Here is a 24,219-nt window from a genome sequence, read left to right as displayed (position 1 = left end):
ACCGCAGCGGGTCTTGAACGTGGTCTTCCACTCATCCTCCTCCTTAATCCGCACCAAATTGTAAGCTCCTCGCAAGTCCAGTTTCGTGTAAATTTTGGCGGAATGCAACCGCTCCAGCATTTCCCTGATGAGTGGCAATGGGTAACTATTGGGGATCGTGATCTGGTTGAGGGCTCGGTAATCATTACACGGACAGAGCTCCCCCCCTTCTTCTTAACAAACAGCAGGGGTGTGCCAGCTGGGGACTGCGAAGGGCGAATAAAGCCCTTTTTCAAATTGGTGTCCAGAAACTCCCTTAGCACTGCCAACTCTGGTGGAGATAGACACTTTGCATTGTGCTGCCCACAACTAGCATCTGTCCCCCACAAGGAAATGCAGCCCTTGGGCTGACCTGGACAAATGTACCCCCTCCCCACTGTTTGGGAAGGAGTAGGAACATATGTAGGGATGAAACAGGGTCATTTGGAAGGTTAAGAGGAAAATAAAACCTTTATTTCTGGAGACTAAGGTAACGTCACTCTGCCCTGCAGGCACGAGGACAACATTTTTAGTATCTGTATAGCACCTGGTAGCTGATATATGAATAGTCTTTGATTAAACATTTTTTGGGGGAAAAATGAAATAAATGCAATTAAAAGTACAGAAAGTTTATTTCTATACTCCAGTCCCAACTCATTAAAAATAGCATTTACAACAAATAATTAAAGCATCATAAAACTGTAATATCATACATACAGTGCATTGTTAAACCAGGGAATTTGCTCCCAGAAGAGGCGGTGATTGCCACCAACTTGGATGGCTTTAAGAGACGACTAGATAAATTCATGGAGGAAAAGGCTATCAGTGGCTACTAGTCATGATGGCTATGCTCTCTCTCCACAGTCAGAGGTAGCATGCTTCCGAAAGCCAGTTGCCGGAAGCTGCAGGAGGGGAGAGGTGCTCTTGCGCCCAGGTCCTGCTCGCAGACATCCCACATGCATCTTGTTGGCCACTGTGAGAACAGGATGTGGGACTAGATGGACATTTGGACTGATCCAGCAGGCTCTTCTTATGTTCTTATAAAACTTTTTCAGAGTCTGTCTAGCATGTCTCAACTGAAAGTGTGGCTCTCTAGTCTGTTAGCTGCAGCCTGTTTAGAGATCACAAAACACTGATGTTACAAATCCCTGTTTATGTTACAAGGTATGGGAAGTAGCCCTGGCTGAGAAAGAAACAAGTAGAATGCAGAGAGGATCCAAACCCAAAGCCCCCCTTACAGGCACCTTAGGAGTCTTCTTCTCACGTATACGGCGCAACTAAGTGGACTAGTGAAACCTCCAATGGCTCAAAAGTCATTCTGGTTGGACCTTTGACCAAAACGCTTGTGGTCCCAATCCTCAGAATGTATCATTCTAGAAATCACTACCTGTACTGGATATATGGCCTCTCCCTAAGCTAAAATTGATGTGCTAAGGGCTAATGCTCTACATTAGGTTTTTGTATTTCATTGCTGTCATTTGAGTAGTTCTTTTACTGTGTTACACAGTCTACACTGTTCTAGATATTTTTTCTTGATTTTACCTTTTTAATTTTTTTTTTAAAAAAGAAGGGTGTCATGTGGGTTAATATTGCACAATCAATCATTGTTTTTAATGTCCAGAGAATATTATTGTTGTTATGTGTCTCCCAGTTGACTACGACTTATGGCAACTCTATGAATCAGCGACCTCCAAGAGAATATTATAACAATAGCAAATCTATTGTTAAAAAATTAAAATATTGCAAAAGTGAAATTGTCTTCTAACGGTATGCAGTTTTCTCTCTGCCTTTTCACCATAAATATTTATTTATTCAATTTATTCATGGTAAAAAACTTTCCTAAGATGGACTGGACCATATGTCTAAACCAAAGACAAACACAAGTGGAGCCCAGTCCAAAGCACTAGCTGTTTAGGTGCGTCACTGCTCAGCCGAAAAACAAAAGGCACCCATGTAGGTCCACACAGGGAAAAAACTCCACAGGTGCGCAACGCCTTTATTGAGACCATTTAGTTTGTTGGTCTTGTGCATTTATTTATTTTCTTAAATTGATATGCTGCCCGCCCTCCTCTTCCTGCCTTTTTTCTCTCTCCTCCATCTCTCACCAGGTTTTCCTTCTCCTTTCCTCTTTCCCAAGATCTGATATCCATCCTTTCACTTTATTAACTGAGCAGATTTTTATCTCAGTTTTTCAACTATGGTTGTCAGAGCATCTCACAGCGTACATAAACCACAAGGGGTGCATCAAGCAACAGATGCAATTTACACAACAGCAGCCAGACCCCCTAGCGCAGGAGGCACATATTCTGAAGCCCTTTCCCCCAGCGGGAAAGTGGTGCTAGAGGGCCCTGCGGCTGGAGAGGGGGCCATCCCATTGGAAGAGAAGCAGGCAAAGCTTGGAAAAGTTACTTTTTTAAACTACAACTCCCATCAGCCCCAGCCAGCATGACCACTAGATTGGACTTATGGGAGTTGTAGTTCAAAAAAGTAACTTTTCCAAGCTCTGGAAGCAGGTACGTGGCGTTCTCCACCTCCTGGGCTGATCTGCTTGCCATTACTCCAGCAGGATATTCCCCACCCCCAAAATCATTTTATCAGCCTTGTGAGGTAGGTTAGGCTAAGAGACAGTGATATACCTGGGGTCACTCAATGAGCGGGTGGGGATTTGAACCCGGGTCTCCACAGTCCTAGTCAGACACTCTCCAAATGACTACACCACCCTGTCCTAGGCCTGGCCTCACCATCAAGGAAACCAGATGCAGGAGAGAGAGTCCTACGCCTTCCCACGCAACTCACTGAGTGACCCAGGAATTGGAGAGGAAGAAGGAAGGAAGCCACAAGTCCAGCTCAGCTTCCTGCAGTTGGAAGGGTTCCCAAGTACAGAGCACAGGAATTGAAGATGCGCCTCCAGGGGGGAGAAGAATCCGTAACATAGAAGGGCCCGCTTCTTACACTGGGGGAGATGTGCCAGGCCTGAAGTTCTTCATAGAGCACAGAGAGAAAAACAGGCTGAGCTTGGAGTGAAGCCGCCCTGTTGATGAAAGCCCAAGACTCAGGCTCCTGCTCTGGAGGGGAATCCTGGGACCTGCCTCCCAAGGAGGAGGAAAAGGAAGCAGATGGGAGCCATTTTGGGAGAGGGAGCAGCCACTTGAGCGCTTGGGGTGAGACCGCCTGAAAGACAATGTCTGCATCCCCTGCAGCTTGTGAGAGATATTTCTGCTGAAGCAGGGAGGAGGGAATCTCCTTCCCTTTTCACAGGAGGAGAGCCCCCCCATCAAATACACACTTGAAGAGTCAGTCCAGTACTAGCATGGAGTCTGAAGCATCACACAAGCCATATCACAGAATCCACCCATTAAGGAATTTGTGTGTGTGTGTTTCAGAGACATCTGAGCAACTAGCCATGATGGCTATGCTCTGCCTCTGAATACCAGTTGCTGGAAACCCCAGGAGGGGAGGGATGCTCTTGCACTCAGGTCCTCTCCTTGTGGGCTTCCCGTTGAGGCACCTGGTTGGCCATGCTGAGAACAGGACGCTGGACTACATGGGCTATTTGTCTCATCCAGCAGGCTCTTCTTACATTCCTAAGAGCCTTGCACCTGGCCTGGTAACATGTGGGCAGCCAGTGCTGGTGGTAGTCTGTCCCCATCAACAGTCTAGCTGCCACAATATTTTGCACCATCTGGAGCTTCTGCACCAAGCGCAAGGGTAGCCCCATAAAGGGCACATTACAATAACCAAGTCTTGAGGTTTCCAACGCAGGAGTCACCGTAGCCAGGGTATCCTTGTCCAAGAATGACCGTAGTTGGCACACTAGCCATAACTGGTAAAAGGGACTCTGAAGAACCAGGTTTGAAGCTTCACCTGTGGTACTGCTAGCTTGCACTCATATTTACTGGGCTAGAGGAAGAGCCTGCAGCAGAGCTCTGTGTAACATGAAAGCTTGCATTCTTAAATTGATCTCTCTCACACACACGCTATAATACATCCAATATCATTCTGCCTCCTTTTTTTTGTCTTGCATCCGTCTGCACGGATTCCAAATATATGGTGTGAGAATGAGTAAGTCCTTTATGGCGTGCGTATTTATATTCTAGCTCTACCACACCCTGCCACTTGTTCAGACCAGCCCTTTGAACAATTTCTTATAAATCCCTTGATTGTCGTTTCAGCCACGGGAGAAAGCAGCCAGCAGGGGGCAGCAGAGGACGACAAAGGGAGGAGGAGAGAGAAAAGTTGCAAAAAGCCACTGGGGGGGGGGGGACGAGCGAACAAGCAAGTAGGAATCCATTCTGGAAACACCCCCCAGAAAGAGATTCATCCACGTTAAAGGAGGAAGAGAAAAGACTACCCTGATAAAACTGCTCTCCTTTGATCAATTCCTCTTTCAACAAGCCTTTTAAGCAGAGGCTTTATCCCAGTCTGTGTGTGTAGGAATTGCTCTTTCAGATGTTTTTAAAGATGTTTTGTTTTAATATATTTCAGTCTGTTTTTAAGATGTTATACAGTGTTTTCAGTGTTTTGTTTGCAGCCCTGGGCTCCTACTGGGAGAAATGGCAGGATATAAATTTTATTATTATTATTGTAAATAAATAGATAACAATAACAGCAATAAATAGTCAAAGAACCAGCCTGAGACAGAGTTGCTTGAAATTTCTCTACAAGCTTGAAATTCAAGTGCCATTTACATTACTGTAACTAACTAAAGAATGTTCGCTACACTCACAGCCATTTTTGTTATATGCAAAAAAATAACAAAACATTGCCCTGGGACTTTCTGATCTGACTCGGATCTTGCTCGCTGGGGCCAAAGGCAGCAATCCAATCCCTGTCTATCCAGAAATAACCTCCATTGGGTTCGATGGGACTTACTCCCAGGTACGTGTGTATTGGATTGCAGTCAAAGGATGCAGAGTCCCCTGGGAAACAAGCCACCCTTGGACTGAGAGCCACACCAAGGATGGTTATTATGCCATAATGGATTTGTTAGCCTTTTAGGGGGCAAGGAAATGCATTGCTGTTTCTGTGTGATCAACAGCTAAAAGTGGCTAGCATCTGAAACCAGAGAAGAGAAAAAGAAGGGGGGAGAGCCCCCAAATGCTAGAAAATTGTTTTATTTATAATCCAAGCGCAACACGTTTCAGCCTGTGTGTATTTAGGCCTTCGTCAGGGGCTGTATATAAAATAGCAGGAACATATTACTTTGATAAACATATAAAATGAAATCATACATAATAAATCTGTCTATAAAAATCTTTTCACTTACAACAGCTGGTGTGAAGTATCTTTCCATGAGCAAAGCTGCTTTCATCAGTACAACCACCACAGAGAAGAATACACTAAGCATATACATATATATACATTCCCAGAGATCACGATGCCGGTGAAACCACTGAAAGATTAGATGATTACAAACAACTGCAGGAGGAGAATGTGGAAGGGATCCTGGATATTTTTAAATTTCACAAGAGAGGAAGAAATTCTAACCCCTCATTGAGTCCACTAGGGGGTCATTGTTTTTAGATCCAGAATCCAATCTATTTCTCTCCTTAATAGGACATGACTTCTCTACCCATTTACTTTTTCTAGAACCCAAAACTAAAGTCAGCAATGGAGTGATGACATTTAGTAAAATGCTCCACTAAGGGGCCCCCAGATCTCTTATTTTTGATGTTGCTGAGGTGTTCCCCTATTCGTCTTTTGACAATCCTCGATGTTTGTCCTATGTCAAATTTCTTACATCTGCACTGAATTGCATAAATGACATTGGCAGTGTTACACGTGGAAAAATGATTCAGAGTATATTTTTAATGATTGCTGGGGTTAACAAACTCTGTTATCTTACACATGAATTTACAATAGGCACAATGACCACAGGGATGATGGCCCATAGGTGCACTAGTACCTGGTAAGGTGTTTGTAATGGGATGAGTGTTGTCCCTAAATTCACTTCTAATCAAAATGTCTCTCAAATTACTGGTTCTCTTAAAGGAAATCATAGGTTGTTCGTTACAGGAATATGCCGTATAACATGCCAGTGCCTTTTGATGCTGCTTTGGAATTTGTTGGTGACATGATCAAAAGTCAAATTACAGTTTAAACGATCAGAAGCTTTCTGTATCGTTGGTTGCAAAAGCTCAGTGCGTTCTATATGGGAAACGTTCTTAAAATTGTCCTCAGCAATGCTTTTAGGAGAACCCCTCTTGTATAAATGGTTTTTCAAAATGTGGGGTTACTGTAGAAAATCCCTTTCAGAACAGCAATTACGTTTGATCCTTAAAAACTGAGCATATGGTAAGTTCTGTCTTAGGGGTTTAGGATGGGAGCTGTCAAACCTTAGGTAAGTGTTTCTGTCTGTGGGCTTACTGTACATGGAAGTGCACGAATGTTCTCCTTGTTTCCTAATTAATAAATCCAGAAAATTGACTTCCTCCAGACTATGGTGGAAATCAAATTGGATGTTGGCACTCCTGCTGTTTACCCATTCAAAAAAATGGCAAAGATGTTCAACTGATCCCCTCCAAATTCAGAAACACATCATCTATTAACCTCCACCAACACACAAGCTGTTCAGAAAAAGGACTAGAAGACACAGTGACGTCTTTTTCGAAGGATTCCATGTACAAATTGGTTTTTTCGGGGGCCATAGGGCATCCCATGGCCACCCCTTTAATCTGCCAATAGTATGAATTATCAAATATAAAATAATTTTTACACATTGCTATTTCTGCCAATGTGCAGAGAAAATGTGTGGGCAGTTGTCTATCAGTTCTCGTGTCCAACATACACTGAATGATATCTAAAGCTTGTTCCTGAGGAATATTAGTGTAAAGAGATCTCATGTCCATAGTTACCAAGATGTCTTATAGACAGATTTAACATGTATATTTTCATTTTATATGTTTATCAAAGTAATATGTCCCTGCTATTTTATGTACAGCTCCTGACAAAGGCCTAAATACATACAGGCTGAAACACGTTGGGCTTGGATTATAAACAAAATATTTTTCTAGCATTTTGGGGTTCCCCCCTTCTGTTTCTGCATGATACCAAAGCCTGTACAGAGTAGTGTCAAAAGAAGAATCCCCTGGTACTTGGAGGGCCTGGTCTCTTTGGGAGCTGAAGAAGGCCGTGCAGTGCAGTGGTTGGACTAGGATCTGGGATCAAATCCCCTCTCGGCCAAGAAACTCACTGGGTGATCTTAGGCCACTCATTGTCTCCCAGCCTGACCTACCTCACAGGGTTGTCGTGAGGAGATAATGAGGGGGAGAACCAGGTATGCCACCTTGACCTGCTTGCTTGAAAAGTGGGATATAAATGTAACATTCATTTTTAAAAACCTGGGTCATCTAGAGAGGAAGGGGCTTTGCCTTCCAGTGACACTTGCAGAGCCAGGAATAGGACCCAGGAGTCCTGGCCACATTGCCTCGAGAAAGGACACAAACTGGCATCTTCCGCCTGGCGTGTCCATTTGCTTGTTGACATCACAAAAACATCCTGTCATGCAATTATGAAGTGCAGGCTGGATTTTCGTAACCTAAAGAGACTGATTCCTTGCAGTGGTTCTAACAGCAGGATGTGGCCCTGCCTTCAAGACAAGCCCCCTTCCCTGCTCTCAACATCATCTCCTCCTCTGAGGGGCCTCCAGAGAGGCACCCTCCAAGTTTGCCCTGCAACTATGGCTCTTCAATCCCTGAGGAAGCCACAGAGTCAGAGGAGCCCAGGCCGGCCCTGTCCTTGGGGAGAGTGTGGCAGGCGCCTCAGGTAGGGTTGCCATATTGCCTGGTTATCTGGGTTTTACCTGGATTCCAGCCACGCTACCCTGTGTCCACTTAACCCATTAGATGGCCCAGATTCCCAGCTTTCTTTTTTTTTTCAAAAAGCAAGTCTCTAGCCCTCATGGATCCAGAGACAGAAGGCAAAATATGGAGGCAGTTTTCTGCCCATTTTGTGAGAAATCAGACTATTCTGTCTTCCATTGTTCTTAGCCAATGAGGGGCACTAAAGCTGTCCTGCGAAAATCAAGAATTTTAGTCTGCCTGACTGCTGCATATGCAGAATCTAACAGTTTGGAAAATTGCACATGCTCATTTGATCAACACATGCAGCTCCACCCCTTCTCCATGGACTTTTTGGCTGAATCAGCAAGGAGAAGCAGCCTTCGTCTCAATTGCCTCTGTGTCTCAGGGTATGTGTCCTAAGTGGGGAATGCAGTGGGAGTGCCTGCCTGCCATCATGGAGGATGGTGGAATAAAGGGGTTTGAATCCACCAAACGCTCACTCCTTTGAACAAATGCAAGATATAAAAGCAAACACCTCTGTGGAAAAGGCTCAGAGTTCAGTATTTGCATTTTTCAGCCCTGCCCCACACCCTGTTATTTGGGGCTTAAGTTGCGTTCGAGTCCAGCCTCATTCACCCTGCTGCCCAGCAGAGCGTTCAGCAATTCAGAAAAGGTTAACAAGTATTTATATATATCTATATCCTTCTTCAAAATGACTGGCAGATCAAAAAGGTCACCCTACTTCATTTCCTCCCCAGGGATGGATGGGTGTGTCTGTGCGTTCGAGTACATACACACGCACAGAATATATATATAAATATCTACATATTCAACACAGTGGGAGGTGTAAACTTTTCACCTCTTAAAATCTGTTGCGCTGTGTGTAGTTGTGTTGCTTAATTTCATTTAAAAGCAGCACCACAGCAGCAGAGAGGAACAGCAGATGTTGAAATGCGAGTGTGCCAGCGTGTGCGTGCGTTTGCCTAAGAAAACAGCCTTTTACCCTGCATCAGCATCACTGAGACTGGAGACTTAGTAAAATAAGAAAAGCTACTTTATTTATAGAAATACATAGTAGATAGAAAAGGCATCCCTAGTTCTAACTAACTATCTAAGTTGGAGGCGCAACGCCCAGGTGTGGGGGTTAGCTTCATGCTTGGAGAGAGCAGAGACAAAGGGATGTCTCCTCTCTCACGGACAGCCAGAGAAGAGTGGAATGGAAAGGGCGGAAGGTGGAGGGGCAGGTAAGCTTCCCTAAAGGCATCACAGTCTAGCGACAGAAGGAAGTCAGTCAGAGCATCACAGGTAAAGGTAAACAAGCCTATCTTCCTTCTGGAGGACCCTAACTCTATCTTCCTTCTGGAGCACAAACAAAAGAACAAAACAGGAGTTGCTCTTGCCCCACTTCCAACACCCCTTCTCAACAAGTGTTTGGTTCAGCCCATGAGATTCATCTTGTCTCGCAGCTTGCAATGTCTGACTTTGCCCAACGCCTTCGTGAGAGCGTCTGCAGTCATGTCTTCTGTTGGACAATACTCCATCTTGAGTAGTCCTTTGCGGTAGGTGAGTGCTTCATGTCTATGTACTTGGTGCGTGAACTCACCCCTTCTGACTCCAAGAGTCTGTTGCATCCTTGCTTGCTTCCCAGTCCCTTTTGGTTGGCGAGCTGGTTCTTCAGCACAGGTATCCCACAGCTACCACCACATCTGGCTTGGTAACAGTACTCATATGCAGGCTTTTCTTTAGCATTTGGCTTCTTCTTGAATTTCCTCTTGTAGCCTGCAGCTTTCCTTCCTTGAGGAAGCTTGGTTGGTGTCAAAGTTTTACTTTGGTGTAGAGATTCCAGCTCTTCCTTGGCTGGCTGCCTCCACCTCTCAGCTTCACCTTTGGGTAAGGCATCAATCTCTTTCCAAGTCTCTGGTTCTGGAAGTTCATCTCTCACAAGGTAAGCGAGTCTCTCAGGTGGTGCACCTCTGTTGGTGCGCTCAGAGTGTCCGGGTGCTGGTGCTGTGGCTGCCCCTTCTGGCTCTGTTGCCTGTTGTGGCTCAGTTGCCCCTTCTGGCTCAGACTCCTCACCTTCCTCTGCAGGTATATTGTTATACCTTCTGTGGTGGAAGAATAACTCAGCTTCTTCTTCCTTTTCGCTGTCATCCGTTTGGTGTGACGCCCCTTCTGGTCGGTGTGCGCACTTTCCTTCATCAAAGTGGACAGCTCTGCATACTTCAACTTTGCCAGTTTGGGGATCTATTACTCTGTATCCCTTTTTCACTGGAGAATATCCAAAAAAAATCACTTCCCTGGCAGTGTTGTCAAGTTTGGATCTCTTTTCCTTTGGGATGTGCACAAAGGCCTTGCACCCAAATACACAAAGGTGTGACATACTTGGTATCCTGTTATGCCACAGCTCAAATGGTTTTTTGTTGGTTGCAGATGCAGGAAGTCGGTTCTGCAGGTAAATGGCAGTAACTGCAGCTTCTCCCCAGTACTCCTTTGGTAACTGTGCATCATCCAACAGGGAACGAATCATTTGTTCAAGGGTCCTGTTCATTCTCTCCGAGACCCCGTTCTGCTCTGGGTTGTACGCGACTGTAGTCTGGTGCTCTATGCCTTCCTCACAGAGAAAGTCTTGCATGGCTCTAGACACATACTCCCCTCCATTGTCAGATCTTATGATCTGTGGCTTTCTGCCAAATTTGTGGGACACAATCCTAATATAGTCCTTCAGTTTTTGAAGTACTTGACTTTTCTCCCTTATCAGATACATGGTAGTGTACCTGGAGTAGTCATCTATAAAGGTCAGCATGTATAAATTTCCACCTTGGGAGGGCACTTTCATTGGCCCACAAAGATCTGTGTGAATTAACTCTAGAGGCCTTTTGGTTTTCCTCTCACTTTTCTTTGGAAATTTTGGCTTCACACTTTTAGTTTTAATACAGGACTCGCAAGTCTGTGTACAATTGCACTGTCTCATTTTAATGCCTCTTGCCAAATTCTCTTTTTCAAGAGCAGCAACTCTTGTGAAGCTGGCATGACCCATCCTTCTATGCCAAGGATGAACCCATTGAGAATTCCTTGACCACATTTGCATGCATAGGTTCCAAGCAATCAAGAACTAAAAGTCCATTTTCCACCTTTGCAGTGCAACCTATTACTTCTTTACTTAGAACATGACAAAATTCTCCACTAATATGAAATTCTCCTCCAAATTGTAATATCCTGGTAACACTGATTAGATTGTCTCTAAAGTTTGGAAGATATAAACAGCTTTTAAATTCCACCAATTTCTGTCCATCTGGCACTTTACACAATAACTGGACATTTCCTCTTCCTTCAGAGAAAATTTCCTCTCCAGACGCTGTCAATATCTTTTGCTTGTGACTATCGAAACTTATAAACAGACTTCTATCATTTATTACATGTGAGGTCGATCCTGAGTCAATTAAAAATCTGCCTTTAGGATCATCCCTTCCTTCAGGAGGCACATAGAAGCTAAATTCTTCTTTTTCCGCCTTTCTCTGCCTTTGTTTAAAAGTTTGCCTGGAGGCATCTCTCACTTCGGCTGGCCTGTGTTTAAAGTCAGCCTTTGCTCTCATCTGCCCTCTATTGCAATCCCTTTGGAAATGATTTGGAGAGCCACACTTGAAGCACAGATCCCGTCTGTCTTGACTCTTTCGTGGATTGGGGCAGAGACGAATTCTTTTGTCCCTTTCATGTCTGCTTCTAGCAAGGTTTGCTTGCTCAGAGACAGCCTGCATTTCCTTCTTTTCCCTCAAGTCCTGATCCTTTAAATACGACATGATCTGATTCAGGCTTTGTTCAGAATTCTCTAGTACACAGCAAATTAATTTATGATCCTGATTAAGAGAGCTGAAAAGCAATCCTTTCTTTAATTCTTCATCAAGTACTCTGCCACATCTTTCCAATCTTGCTAAAAGTTCTGAAAACTTTTCTATGTATTTACTCAGGCTTCCTCTTTCATTAGTTTCTTTCAGAGAAAACAACTCTTTGTACACATATAAAATGTGGCTCTTTGTTTTCTTGGTACAGACTCCCTGCAGCTTCTCATAAAATTCTTTAACACTTCTGCAGTCTGTACAGGCATTCAAAGCTTGGTCTGATAGAGCAGAAATAAGAAGAGCTTTTACTTTTGCGTGCTTACGTGTCCATGCAGCCCTTGCGTTTGCATCCTCAGCCGAGGGTTTTCTCTCAGTCAGGATTCCTTCCAGCCCTTCTCCTTCCAGGAGCGTTTTGAACCTTAAATCCCATAGTTCAAAGTTATCCTTTTCAAGCCTTGGAATACTTCAGCCATCTTTTCTACCTCTGTTCCGCTTTTCTTTCTAACTCAAAGTCTCCCTTCTAAATTACACACAAGCACTTTTCGCTTCAGCTGCTACTTGCATTCAACTTAGTTTGCTGGGCCCATAACCCTTGTTGCGCTGTGTGTAGTTGTGTGGCTTAATTTCATTTAAAAGCAGCACCACCAGCCAGAGAAGAGTGGAATGGAAAGGGCGGAAGGAGGAGGGTCAGGTAAGCTTCCTTAAAGGCGTCACAGTCTAGCGACAGAAGGAAGTCAGTCAGAGCATCACAGGTAAAGGTAAACAAGCCTATTTTCCTTCTGGAGGACCTTAGCTCTATCTTCCTTCTGGAGCACAAACAAAAGAACAAAACAGGAGTTGCTCTTGCCCCACTTCCAACAAAATCAACAGGTATGGCTCCCCCCCCTTAAGACCAATAGGAATAGAACAGCTGCCCTGTCTAATGCTAGGATAACTTGCCAGGTCTCTAAAATTCACTGCATTTTTTATTTTATTTTTTAAAAAAGGGGTGCCAGCAGTCAAGTCTGCAACAGGTTCCAGCTTTTATCATAGAAGGCTGCATTTCCCCTCTTCCTGATCTGATATGTGAGAAACAATGTACTAAAGACACTTCTTACATGCTCACACTACTCTCTTTAGGTAAGATGATTGATTGAACTGATAATATTCAAATCTTTATTTCCATCTGTGTTACAAGTTGTAGCAGTGTATTCATTTCACATTTCCTGGTTATCGGTACGGACAATCTCTCGGTCACACTATTGTTTTTAATTGATGCTTTGCTGGCTTCTTGTTTTACGCTGGATTTTTATACTGCTGCATTGACTTGTTTTATGTTTGTTTCTGTTTTGTGCTTTATTATGTTTTTATATTGATTGTGTGTTTTTATTGTTCTTATTATGTTTGTAACCTGCCATGAGGTCTGTTTTTAACTGTGGAAGGGCAGGATAGAAATCCTCTTAATAAATATATATTCCATACTGTTGGAAACTAGAGTCTAGGCATTTAAGACTGAAAATGTAAGGTTTTTTTTTAAAAAAAAAGATTCCTCACCTCTCAGTTTTTGGTGGTAGTTATTAGGCACAAAAACAAAACAACTGACCAATGCAACCATTAATATGCTTAATTTGCATAATTAGCAAATAATTTGCATCATATGCACATTAGCCTGCCAGGATTTGTGGAACTGGAATATGGCAACCCTAGCCTCAGGTGCTGAGGGGCTTGGCGGGAATCCATCTCTGGAAAGAGTCAGCGTCTCTCCTGTGGAAAGGCCCCTCCTTGCCTGTGCCTGGGGGAGGGCAGGCATTGGCATGGAAAGAAGGACTCAGCACTGGGCTGGGGTGGTGGTCGCCCAAGGAGCTGGAGCAGGCAGAGATAATCCAGGTGGTCCCACATCATAAACTCCCTCCTTTGCCCATGAGGTTCCCAAAGGGCATATAGCGGCCCCTGGGCAAAAAGGCCTCCCCATAGCTGTGGAGGGAGTGGCCCTTTTGGCTTCTCTTTCTCCAAGTCTCAGGGGGAAAGTGGCCGCTTCTGCCTGTCTCATACTTGGCTTGGGTTTCAAACTCAGCCGTCAGCCCTGGGCCAAAATCTCTGCAGGCAAAAAGCATCTGGACTCTGTTTTGGGGAAGTCTTCTTCAAGCAAACAGAGAGAGAGAGACGTGGAGCTGCAGGTTGGCAGCCTGTGGGCCTTGCCGACATTACAAACTGCTTCTCCTCTCCCCACAAAAAAGGAACGGGGGATTTAGGGGACCCTTCTCACAGGGGGGTGTCCTTTAGTCAGTATAAACCATGCCTCACTAGTAAGAAGCAAACTCTAGACTTCCACTCTGCACATGCTCAGGCCAATGTCAGAGCCTAGAAGGGTGGAGAGTTGGAGAGGGAAACAGGAAGCCATTTGCAGTGCAGTAGCGTGTACATGTGTGTGGGGGTCAGTCTTGAAGCTCAGCTGCTCTTCATGACAAGCCCCATGGCAACACCCCCTCTGAGACTATGCAACAAAAAGGAACGTTTGACCACCATTGCCTTAATACCAAGCCAGTTTTTCTCTCACCCCCCCTTTGCTTAATATCCAGCCTGATGAAGAGCTCTGGTGGACTCAAAAGCTTGCACACTATTTTGGGACAGTTTAGCAGGTCATCATAAAGATTTTTTTTCCAAAATAGAAGTAGTTTAACCCTAGGCCTGTGCATCCTAAGGGAACCTTCCTCTATGGTGAGTTTCTCTGGGCTCCTGCTGGGAGGAAAGGCGGGATATAAATCAAATAATAAAAATAAATAAATAAAAACCTTCTTGATTTGCCCTGCAGAGGGCTGGCAAATAGTGCCCCAGGAGACGTGACCACATCCTCCCTGCCGTGAAGCAAGTGGCGCACTTTGTCCATGCTCCAAGGCACCGTTGCTGTTGCTCCTCTCATTGCGGGGTAGATTTGGCCTTGCTGAAAACACAGTACAAAGAAATGGTGTCGATTATTCTGCAACTTTTTCCTTCTGCTGACTACATGAGACATGGCAGATCTACCCAGAAGCAGAGTCTGGAAGTAACTCGATAGAAATAATGAGTTACTTGTAATTCATTACTATTTTAAGTAACGAGTGGGTAATTCTATTATATTTGGCAAGTAATAGAACAACTAGTAATTTCCCTACTTTTTAGCTGCGACTTTAACGTTTCCACGTTAGGTTGGACGTTACTTGGGGGTGGGAACAAGAGGAAGTCTTCAGCTCCTGGCTGTGACTGGTGGACACAAGACATGTGCTTCACACAGGAATTCTGTGCAGACTCTCTCTTCCCTCGTGATCTGTGTTAGGAGGCATGAGGGAAGAGGTGAATAGGCAGGGGATCGTGGAGCGTGAGCATCTGAGAGAGAAAAAATGGACGCTGAAGGAAAAAGCCAGGGCAAGGACAACGGAGAAAGCACAGCAGAATGGCGAAGAGCTGTGGAGGTGAGTGACGATGATTGGTGTGCGTGTGTGCTCCCTCGTGCATCCTGCTGTCCTCCTCGTGTGCCCTGCTGCTCCCCCACTGCTTGTGCCTCCTGCCATCCCCACAGCGTGTTCTGCTGGCCCCCGCCGCCCCAACCCCTCCTCTCATTCCACTGCCTCTTGTTCCACCACCACTGCACCTCCTGCTGCCCCACCACCACCCTGCCTCACCTTGCCTCTCGTTCCGCCTCCACCGCCACATACCTCCTGCCGCCTCACCCCACCTTGCCTCGCCTCACCTCTTGTTTCCTGGCCACCACTGCCACTGCCACACCTTCTGCCACCCCCCACCCTGCCTCACCTCACCTCTCATTCTGCTGCCACACACCTCCTGCCACCTCACCCCGCCTCACCTCACCTCTTGTTTCCCTGCCAACCCTGCCGCTGCTGCACCTCCTGCTGCCCCCCCTTCCTCACCTCACCTCACCTCACCTCTCGTTCCACTGCCGCCCCTCCTGCCGCCCCCCACCCTGCCTCACCTTGCCTCACCTTGCCTCTCATTCTGCCACCGCACACCTCCTGCCACCTCACCCCACCTCACCTTGCCTTGCCTCACCTCTTGTTTTCCTGCCGCCGCCACCGCACCTCCTGCCACCCCCTCACCTCGCCTCACCTCGCCTCTCGTTCCGCCACCACATTTCCTTAGCTTAACCTACTGTATCCTCCCTCCCTCCCAGATTTGGACTCTGAAGAACCTAGAAATCCCTCCCCTCTCTCACACACTGTCTCTCTCACACACAGTCTTTCTGCTCGCTCTCTCTCTCTTTTCTCTTTCTCAGCCACACACACACACACACACACACACACACACTGTCTCTCTCTTACACATACTCTCACTCAGGCTCTCACACAGTCTGTCTGTGCTCTCTCTAACACACTCACACACACACACACATACACACACATTGTGTCTGTCTTACAGTCTCTCTCTCACACACAGACTCACACACTGTCTCTTTCACACACACCGTGTCTCTCACTCACTCAGTCTCACTCACACACACCTCATCCATCTTTAGCTACAGCACAGGCAACAAGTTCTGAGCAGCGTTATTAACAGCCGTTTGTTTTGCACTAGCCGCTGCCCCCCAAGCCTCTTCTCAGATCGGGAAGCAATTAACAACATTAAAGGCTTTATTAATGCTACTAGAAGCCCACAAGGCAGTGGCATCACTAGGGGGGTGCGGGGGTGCAGACCGCACCAGGTGACACCACCAGAGGGGGGTGATTCTCAGCTTTAATTTTTTTAAAAAATTAAGTTTCTAGGTGGTCCGGTTCTCGAGATATACATAAAAACGTCAGCCCCCCATTAAATCTTTTTTTAAACTACTGTATAGCACTTCGTAGCTTTAACCCCGCCCATTCAGGATTGCAGCCAATCAGTGAAGTGCTTGGTTGACCTGTGGCAGTGTCTAGAAAACCTTATTGCAAGGCCAGAAAATGGTGGTCCCCCCCCCGTTTATCTGAAAATCTCATACATTGGGTAACTATATACAGGATGGTGTAAAAGCCGGAACGCAACAGGCCAGAACGGGCCCTTTATAAAAGAAATTGATGCCAAAAACAATGGAATGTGTTAGAGACACTGGCGAACAACATTTAGGAACAAAAACCATTGCGATAGACTTTTTATTAACCCTTTAACAACCAAAATGCCCTCCGGAATGGAATGAAACAGCCTGGAACGGTGATTTCCCAGTGAGCCAGACCTCCGAAATTCACCAGTCCCACATGACTACATGGGATTCATGCAATAAGACACAAAACATCCACAAAAACCACGTTCCGATACCCATTCCGGGTTATAATACGCTTTTAGATAAAACAGCCCGGAACGGCAACTTCCCAGCGAGCCAGACCTCCCAAATTCACCAGTCCCACATGACTACATGGGATGCATGCAATAAGACACAAAACTCCCACAAAAACCACATTCCGATACCCGTTCCGGGTTAGAATACGCTTTTACGTAAAACATCCCGGAACGGCGACTTCCCAATCAGCCAGACCTCCCAAATTCACCAGTCCCACATGACTCCATGGGATTCATGCAATAAGACACAAAACATCCATGAAAACTGGAACGGGTATCGGAATGTGGTTTTTGTGGAAGCGTTGTGTCTTATTGCATGAATGGTTCTCCATTGTTTTCATCCTGAGGGGAGGATAGGCTGAGAGATGGTGAGTAGCACATTTAAGGTCTCTTCACCTCCCCCCTTTTTTATTTGTATTTATTTTATATTTCTCCAATATCTTCCCCTGGCTGTTTTTATGGATTTTAAATATTTTTAGATTAAATAAATAGGAAATCATAATTGTGAACCTCCCTAAAAGCAATTTACCTATCCTTAAGTTTTGGCAAAGTGATGATGTGAAGGCATGCTGGTAGAACAAGAGACCATGTTTGATGCATGTTATAAGGTGTTTGAGGACTTTGTCACACATTACTTTTTGAGACCTGTAGATTCATGTTGGAAAGAACACGTGCATGTATTGAATGGTGGCTTGGGTGCTGTTTTTTCAGTCTACGCTGCATGCGTAGGGAAGGTGATACATCATCTGGCAGCTAGCTTCATAACATGAGAATGAAAAACATTTGGATCACTGTTCACTTGTTTACTTTTCTCACTATTGAGACCACTTCATATATTACTTTTTCATACACAGAAATTTAATCTTTGTATAGGGAAAAGTATTTTGTAAAATATGAAGGACAGTGGCTGCCCAGTCAGTATAACCACTGTACAAGATCTACTCAGTCACTGTAATTATCTTTTTGTTTTGAGTGCCCTTTTGTCTGGGTCTTGGTTCAGGTGTGTATCCACCTTTGATGTGCTTATGGAAGGGGTGTGCAAGTAGTGTCCCCCCAAGTGTGGAGGCTTGGACAAACATTGTGTTATGGAAAACCAAAGTCTGTGTGAAAGTACATATTTGGGAATGCCATCAGTGTAATCCTAAACACATTTAATAAATAATATTGAACTTGCACGTTACAAAATATATTACGGTCATGTCCATAAGCACCAGGAGGGTAGTTGCCCAGGGGATCTTAGTCCCTCTGCTTTTTTGGGAGCAGGGTCCCTATGTCTCCAAGCATCCTACAGTCAGCATGAAAAGTGTGTTAGTCACTGAGAAGAGTCTTCTAATAGGCTTCCTTGCCTTTCCTGCTGATTGGAGCCAATCAGAGTGAAAGGAGGTGAGTCAGCCACTGAGAAGACTCTTCTCAGTGGCTAACTCTCTCTGCTTACATGCTGATTGGCTGCTAGAGATGTTTGTTGTTGTGAGAGAATGCGTTAACAAAGATCTCATTCTTAATCCAGAAGCAAAAAAGGGTGTATGTGGCTGCAACTATCATGAAGGGACTCTGCACTTCTGAATTTTCTACTAAACAACTGATAAATACTGATGTAACTTTGTTTCTGGAGACTTATTAAGAATCACTTTCCATAATTGTAAGGAGGTATGTCCACATGCATGCATCCCAGGCACCTAAATGAGGGGTGAGAGCAGCATAGGGACATAAGCAGATGTCTTAGACCAGGGGTTCCCAAACTTTCCTTCTACATAGACCACTTGAAACTTGCTGAGGGTCTGAAAGAATCTGAAAATTTACTATGGGCATATGCAAGATAATTAACTCCCATTAGTGATAAGAGCAAGAATTTGGGCTGTGCGTATGTTATTGTAATTTAAAGGTGTAATTTTAATTTTGCTAGTTGTTTATGTCACTACTATTGCCATTACATTCAGTGATATATGGGAATTACGATTTACGAGTAACATTAGTACAAAAAACATTACTAAGGATTCTGCATGGTCTGGTACGGGAGGAGGTCCATGGGGGTGACACCATGAGTTATCGCACCAGGTGACACCAACCCTAGTGATGCCGCTGAACGCATGTATAGGCATCCAAAGTTTTTTTTAAAATCCCTACTAATACCAGTGCCCATTCCCACAGACTGATTAGATGTATGTGTGGCCGAGGGAAATAGTGGCTTACAATAGCCCTGCATTGTAGTTCACTCTGTTGACATTGCAGGTTAGAGGCTGGGCTGAGGCTGCTTTGGATTTGCAGCCCCAAATTCCCCATTTCGGGTTGCACCAAAGGTCGTTAAATTGCCCCTCAAGCCTTCCAGCCCACATCCACTTCTCGGCTGCATACAGCAGCGATGCTCCAGTGGCTTGCATGCCGAAGTGCTGAGGCTTTAAACTGATTTCAATTCTCGCCCCCAAAATGGCCTGAGTTAAAACAGAAGGTGCACACACGTCAGGAGGGCATGAAACTTGAAACGTTTTCCTTGCCAATTGCGCCCCCCATGGTCTTCAGGATTAGTGTGCAATCAGAGAAAAGAAACAGCAATACTAACCTTTCAAGAGGAATGAAGTAAAAAAAAATATTGGAAGCTGGGGAGTGTGCATCTAGCTAGTCTATCGCGATGGCAAAAAGTATGTGTTTACTTTGAAGTTAAGCTCCCATGTGAACAGGCCCTTGGTTTGCAAAAAACAACCCAGAGAAGACAGAGCAGTAAGAAAGTCTCTTTTAAAACTAGTGTAGTAGTAGTAATTTTATTAACGACCCAAAGATCCATAACATACTTTAAACAAATTAATTTACAATTCCATGTATAGCACTTATAATAAAATTTCACAACTTTAAAATTTCATACATTAAAATATCTTAACTATTTCTATTTAAATGAAATTACGACGATTATAAACTCTGAATATATATACTTCTTATTGATATTGCTGCTGCAATAAACTTTGCTACCTCAAGTGTAGTTTCTTTCTTATAATCCGATAGGAGATAATTTATTCGTGAATATTCTGAGTTTAATATTTGGTGATCTAAAAGAGGTGTAATTAAAAGCGATCTTAAATGATCATACAGAGAGCAGTGTAGTATAACATGAACATTCGTTTCAATTTCTCTTTTTCCACAGGGGCATATACGTTCTGCATACGGGGTCTTATTGTATTGTCCCTCCAACACTGCCGATGGCAGAACGTTCATTCTATCCCAGGTGAATGCTTTCCTATATTTAGATATATTAAGATTGCTCAAATATGACATTGGTATAAAAAACCTGTCATTGTGCCTATATTTCCTTGCTTGTTCTAAATGGATTTGGTAGTCAACATCTCTGATACGTTGTTTAATGTTTACTCTAGCGGTCTCACTTCCCATCTGTACTATAGATTGCATAGAAAATCCAAGATACTGAAGTTTATTGAGGATAGTGTTGTTCCAAATAGATTTAAAATTATCTATTAATATATGGGAGGCTAATCCTTTAGGTTCTAAGGTTAATTTTAACCAGTAGTTAATCCTCAGTGTCCAGATGATTGATTCTATAGACCGTGTCCCTATTTCTAACCTTATTACACTATTCGGGACACATGGTGGTATAGCCATAATAGATCGTATAAAGGAGGTCTATACTGCCTCTAACTCTGGGAATTTGTCTCTTGTCATCACCTGTGTGCCATAAGTAAACTGAGAGATTATTTTAGCTCTAAAAACCTTAATAGCAGGTATAATCAATTGGCCTCCATTAGTGTGGTAAAACGTTGTCAGTGTTTTAGCTGTTTTCCTTGCATTTAATATAACTGATTTAATATGGTAATTATGGCAACCTGAAGTTTGGAAGGTGAATCCCAAATATTTGAATGAGTTCACTTGATCAATTAGCTTTCCATTTAATATCCATTGATGCTTTACCCTTTTTTTTGCTGAAAACCATTATCTTGGTTTTTTGGTAATTTATATCTCACCCTTCCATCTCGCAATATTGAGCTATACCTTTTAATAATTTCTTTAGCCCAATCGGAGTCCTTGACAAAAGAGCTAGATCATCTGCATATAACAGGGCATTTCTTGGGGCATTGGCTAACATTGGGGAATGGATAGCGTCCTTATCTAGCATTTTGATAACATCATTGATGTATAAATTAAAAAGAATGGGCGATAGAATGCATCCTTGTCTTACACCTTTTAAAGTTGTAATTGAGTTAGTTAAATGGCCTTGTACATTACATCTTACTTTTAGTTTAGTGTTTTTATATAGGCCTTGTATCAATGTTAGCAAACGTCTGTCCATTCCCAGCTGGTATAATTTCGCCCACAATCTTGATCTTGATATTGAATCAAATGCTGCCTTTAGGTCTATATACGCTACACAGAAAAAACCTCCTTTTCTTTGCGCATATTTATCTATAATATGCTGCAAGACTAATATGTGATCCATTACTGATCTCTTTGGTCTAAAACCTGCTTGTTCCGGGATCAATATATCCATTTGTTCTACCCAGGCGGTCAGTTTGTTAAATAGGTGTGCCGCATATAGCTTGCTTATTACATTTAAGAGACTGATTGGGCGATAATTTTCTGGATCCATTCGTAACCCTTTCTTAAAGATGGGCACAACTGTCGCCATCCCCCAATCTTCTGGTATAATCATTGTAGAATCAATATATGAAAACAGTGATGCTAATACTGGAGCCCACCATTTAGCATTATTCTTAAATACCTCAGGGGGGATATTGTCTGGGCCAGGAGCTTTATTTGATTTTAGATTCTCAATCAATTCTAGTATTTCATCCTCGGATACTAAGATCCATTTTGGGAGCTCATTCATTATTGCATATTCATATATCCCCTCCTCTTTTGAACTGCTGTATAATTTTGTGAAATATTCTTCCCATGTCCTTGCCGGGATGTTACAATCAGAATGGGAGTGTGATCTCGGCCAATAAACTGTAATAAGTTTCCAGAAGATATTTGGGTTTTTTAATTTGGCAGCATTATATAAACGTTGCCATATTTCTGACTTTTCTATTCGTTTTTTCTTCTTAATTAGCTGTTTATATTTTCTCTTAACTATTACATATCTATGTAAATCTTCAGAGTGACCTGACATAGTGTATGCTTTATAGATTTCACGAAGTTGTTTTTTAAATTGTATACAGTCTTGATCGAACCAGGATTTTACTTTAGCAAATTTACATTTCGGACTACTTCTTGGGTGTTTAGTCAAATTCCTCGTTAACGTCAACATTATTTTACCGAATTGATTCAAAGGATCATTCGTCTCTGACCTAGTTATTAACTCTTGTTTAAGCATTAATATCTCCGACGAGTTAAGCATCTTAGTAATCTGATCTGCTATTCTAGGGATCCATTTCACTCTTTTCGGGTAGATATCGATGTTATCATCTGAAAAGGCACTTTTAGTTAAATGGATAGATTTCGTTCTGGAGTTTATTTCTAATACAATTGGGAAGTGATCACTTTCCAAACGTCTAATAACCATAAATTTTAGTATTGAAAAAAATAATTCACTTGAAATAAAGCTTAGATCTATGAGAGAGGTGCCTGAGTATGAAACATACGTAAGCTCTCCCTCCATGTCTCCGGGAGAACGACCGTTCATCAGAATCAAATTCAGCTTAGTTGTTAATTTCATTAGAAGCAACCCCGCATAATTTATTCCAGAATCTTTTGAAGTTCTCACAGGGAGATTCAATGTATCGTCAGGAACTAAATATTGGTGCAAATATTTAGAGTATAGTGCCTCATCTGAGGAGCCCAATCTCGCATTGAAGTCTCCCATTAATAAGATCGGGACTGATAGATAATGTAACGTCAAATCAGCAATATATTTATCTAGTAGATTGAAATAATTCACAATAATTTCCCTAGGACGACCCGGAGGTAAATAAACATTAATTAAAATTAATGAAAAATCAGAAAACTCCATTATAATAGCAATTGCTAGATCTTTAAGGGGGGTTAATGGTTTTACTTTAACTTCTAACGATGTTGAGACTAATACGGCTATCCCTCCCTTAGGTCAACCTCCCATGGAGCTGGGGGTGGCTTCTAACTCAAATGTAGTATATCCGGCCACATATAATTTATCCAGTAACCAAGTTTCTTGCAATAGAATAATATCATGGGATATCAAAAACTGCCTCAGGTCTATATCATTTACCTTATTTAGCCATCCAGCGATATTCCATGATATTATTTTAAGCTTATCTAAGGGAATGTTCTTCCTCTGTCATGGGGATAAACATTGGGTCTCATCATTTTTATCATATTGGTCCACTTCAGTACCGGTATCTAAGGGCAATATTCCAATAGGATTCATCTTTAACTGATCAATAGGTTCCACTTCGCAACTATTTTCTAAAACGTCAGCCACGATTCTCTGATTTAGCACCACTGTTCCTAATTCTTCATCGCTAGTATTAATTGGTGTCACTACCATTTCTCTTTCAATGGATGTTAATAACATTTTCAGCCTAGTAATAATGTTCAGACGTTCCGATGTGCTTTGTCTATTACATATAGTTATAAGCATTCGTTCTTCTGGTAGAATGGACGAAGAACTGTAGTTATCTAAAGTTGCGGTTTCATCAGGAGCATCCTGCAGACCATCTATAGTCTTCTCCGAAGACTCCTTTCTTGCTGTTTCTGTAGGAACCTGTGGTTCATTCTTGATTATTTGGTAACTATCTGTTTGTCTAAAAAATTGAGAATTATAAAGATTCCTCGGGGGAGCAGTATTTTCAAATAGTCTCGATACTTGAATATTTTGATAGCTGAAAATTGATCTTTTATTATATATCAACTTTACGTCCTCTCGATCCTTGAAGGTAACTATCGCTCTTGCCTTTTTATAGTTGTAATATAAGTATTGGACTGATAAGATTCTATCTATGTTCATTAGTCCCGGTTTAGTAGCTTCTATTATATTCCAACAATGGAGTCTTCGTTTATGGGGAGTCAGCATACCTCCTGGTTTCGGATAGTTTATGAATACCAATTTATGGTCATTCAAAGTTAATTTCCATTTCTGCTCCACCAGGTACAGGTCCTCTTCAAGTAGAACGCCAAGCTCCGGACGGACCTCGTCCTCGATGGGTTCCGCCACTGCATCCTCATCACTCTGCTCTTCTCCCCTCTCGCCGGTATCCTCCTCCAAACTCTCCCCATTCAAGAGGGCAGAGGAATCACTCTTTGTAAGTGAATTTTGTTCTTGGTCAATTTTGTTTTTATCTTTTTTATGTTTCCTTTTTCTTCTCTTTTTTTTCTTAATCTGTTGTTGT

The sequence above is a fragment of the Rhineura floridana genome, chromosome 3 (genome assembly GCF_030035675.1).
Source record: "Rhineura floridana isolate rRhiFlo1 chromosome 3, rRhiFlo1.hap2, whole genome shotgun sequence".
Lineage (NCBI taxonomy): Eukaryota > Metazoa > Chordata > Lepidosauria > Squamata > Rhineuridae > Rhineura > Rhineura floridana.
This window is presented reverse-complemented; position numbering follows the sequence as displayed.